The 3,494-nt window shown below is 44.3% G+C and overlaps 1 pseudogene; it reads left to right on the top strand.

The window, feature by feature from the left end:
* Positions 1 to 299: 299 nt before the first annotated feature.
* LOC119528977 lies at positions 300 to 1,520 on the top strand (annotated as a pseudogene).
* Positions 1,521 to 3,494: the final 1,974 nt, after the last annotated feature.

Here is a 3,494-nt window from a genome sequence, read left to right as displayed (position 1 = left end):
AACTAAAATAATTTCAAGGGAGAAACTGATTGTACAAATACAAAATTATGAAGGGCATAGAAGACTAGAATAAAAAAATCAGCAAGGCTGAGCTAATAGATAAACAGAGAATCCTGCACCAAGAAATGGGGACCCTCCATCCTGTTTGAGCACATATGGAACATGATAAAAACTGACTATGTATTAAGAGACAGAAGAAACCTCAATGAGTTTCGAAGAGTCCACATTACTCAGGCCATGTTCTCTGACTGCATGCAATTAAATTAGAAATCCACAATAGCTTGCTCTGCAGAATCACCATGGTGGATGGGACCCTGTACACATATCCTACAAGGCTCTTGTCACTGCTCAGCTCAGTGAGGGTCAAGTCTGCATACTCTCCACACCACCCCACTTCCACTTTGGCCAAACCAACCATGCTCCTGAATTTCGCTGCAGATTTACTGCCAGCAAGGCCCCAGCATTTGGAGATGACGATGGATTCTGGGTGTCTGAGAGCAATGCCATTACCTACCATGTGGGGAAGTACTCCACAGGCAGCCCAGGTGGTGCAGCGGGAGAGCTCTGCTGACAGCGACATCATCCCCCAGCCACTGTTTCCCACCTTGGGCATCATGCACCACGATGAGCAGGCCACAGAGAATGCAAAGGAGGAGGGGAGGCGAATTCTGGGGCTTCAGGATACTCACTTGAAGATGAGGACTTTTCTGGTGGGTGAATGCATGACACTGGCTGACATCACAATTGTCTGCACCCTGTTGTGACTCTACACACGGGTCCTAGAGCCTTCTTTCTGCCAGGCCCTCTTCAATAGCAATTGCAGGTGGCTCATTTGCCTTAGCCAGCGTAAGGTCCAGGCTGTGTTGGGGGAAGTGAAACTCTGTGAGAAGGCGGCCCAGTTTGATGCTAAAAAGTTTGCAGCGAGTCAGCCTAAAAATAACAGCTCGCGGAAAGCGGAAGGTCCACTGGGTGGAAGGAGGAGGAAACGGCAGCTGCCCCTGCTCCCCAGGAGGAAATGGATGCAGGTACACAGGCGCTGGCTGCTGAGCTGAATGCCAAAGACTTCTTTGCTCACCTGTCCAAGGTTTTCTGTGTGTTGGATGAATTTAAGTGCAAGGAGTCCAATGAGGGCACACTTTCCTTGGCACTGCCACATTTGGGAGAGCACTTTGATAAGCATGGCTGTTCCCTGTGGTGTTTGCAGTATGGCTTCCTGAAGAGCTCACCCAGACCTTCAGGAGCTGCAACCTCATCACTGGAATGTTCCAGCAATTTGGACAAGTGGACAAAGTCATCCTCTTTGGAAACAACGGCAGCTTTATTTCTGGAGTGCGTGTCTTTCAAGGCCAGGAGCTTGCCTTTCCACTGACCAGACTGGCAGGGGGAATCCGAGTTGTACACATGGCAAAAACGACCCTGGCAGTGAGGACACCCAAATACTCTTTCAAGTGTACTCTTCCTGGGAAGGGGCCTTCCAGTATGTGGGCAAAGCCTTCAATCAGGGCAAGATCTTCAAGTGAACATCTCTTGTCATCACCTAGTTGCCTGCACCTGCCATTCAAGGCAATGGGGGTCATTAAAGGAAACTGAACATTGAAAAAAAAAAAAAGACATTCACAATAAAAACATAGTTTTACGATATGCCTGGGAATTTAAAAATTCATTCCTAAGTAGCTGATGGACTTCAGTAGAAATCACAGTGGAAATTACAAAATATTTGGAACCCAACATGGAAGAACTACCCATCAAAATTTGTGGAAAGAATATTTGGTGAGCAACTGATAACTTTGAATACATTTATTATTAAAAAAAAATTGAAACTAAATTAATAAACCATTCACTTCTCAAAGCTAATAATTTATAGAAAATGGAAGAAAGGATTCTAGGTTAAGATGTCAATTTGAATGCATGCATCTAATTTCACTCCCTCTAAACTACACTAAAACTACAGCAAAGGGATTTCTTAAAGGGATGTAAATGCAAAAGCACAGGGAGAACAGAAGAGGAGAAAACGGCAATAAAATATGGGAGCCGGAATGCAGATGGATGAGTGGGACAGCCAAATCCTAAACCAGCAGTGGGAGGAGCTTACGCAGAGGCAACCTCCAAGATCCCAGACAGAATCAGGTACCTCTGAAGTTGGAAGGGAAGGGGGTACTAAATTAAGGAGGATTTGGTGAAAGCTATTTGGGAAACCATTAATCCTTAGAGTCCCTGCTGTAGTCCACACTACATATGGAGTATGTAAGGCCCCTCTCGCACTCTGGCGGAAGACCAGAGGGTCTTCTGAACTAGGGGAGACCTGGCACAGTGGAGGGTGTGGACATTCTGTCTAGGAGAGGCAGATTGGGTTGAAGTCATAGGCAACTCAATGCTGAGATCCTAGCCATCTTCCTCCAGTTGTCTAAGACAGAAGATTGTTAGACTCTTCTCCAGAGAATCTGATAGCCCAAGAGGAAAGATCTAAAGAGACTGACATCAGGGGTTTTCCTAACAAACAGCCTACCCAGATCACGAGTGGCTGGCATATGCCACTCCTTGTAAAATTTCAACGCATCTCTGTCTTCTGGCTAAACATCCCAGGTGCCTTCCTCTTTTCTGACCTAGTTTGTGTCCACCGGCAGGTCCTGCTCGCTGTTCACTGGTTGAACACCTGTTTATCTGTAGTCATAATATGAATGTGGTGCTTTGTATGGGATCTGACTAATCCACCCTTGAGCCAGAGTCTTATTTCCACCCCTTCTGGTGCCATATTTCTATTAATGCCCTTTCAGATCTCATTAGGTTTAAAAATGTTTATTATGAAATATTTCTACGTACAGGAAAGTACAAACAATAGCATAATAAACACTTATGTACCCACTCACCAACTCTATCAAATTCTTTTTGCGGGGAGCACATAAAAGATTAGAGATGCACTTGGAATCTTCTGGGCACTCCCGGTTTCATGTCCTTCCCCTCCTCACTTTCTTCCTCCCTCTTTTCCTCTCTCCCTCCCCAGAGGTAACCATTACCTCAGCTTTGGTATTTTTCAATCTCATGCATGTTTTTTAATACTTTGACTAGATGTGTGTATGTCTTTTTAAATATTTAGCATTGTTTTGGACATTTCAAAACATTATAGAGAGGTCATCATTCTGTACTATCCTTCCTTTTATTTCGCATTTTGTTTTTGAATATTTTTATCCATGTTGTTTCACTTTTGACTCTACTGCTGTGTAGCATTCTATTTTATGACTGTACCTCAATTTGTTTATCTGCTCTCCATTTAATTGATATTCCCTTCCGCCTACCCTTTTTGAGGGCACTGTGGCAGTTTGATGCTGTTATGTACCCCGGAAAAGGCCATGTTCCTTTAATCCATCCCTGTGGGTGTAGACCTATTGTGAGTGGAACGCTTTGATTAGATTGTTTCAATTGAGAAGTGACCCAGCCCTTTCAAGATGGGTCTTGATCCCTTTGTTGGAGTCCTTTATAAGATGATAAAGGACACA

The sequence above is a fragment of the Choloepus didactylus genome, chromosome 3, assembly GCF_015220235.1.
Source record: "Choloepus didactylus isolate mChoDid1 chromosome 3, mChoDid1.pri, whole genome shotgun sequence".
NCBI classification, from domain to species: Eukaryota; Metazoa; Chordata; class Mammalia; order Pilosa; family Megalonychidae; genus Choloepus; species Choloepus didactylus.
This window is presented reverse-complemented; position numbering and strand designations above follow the sequence as displayed.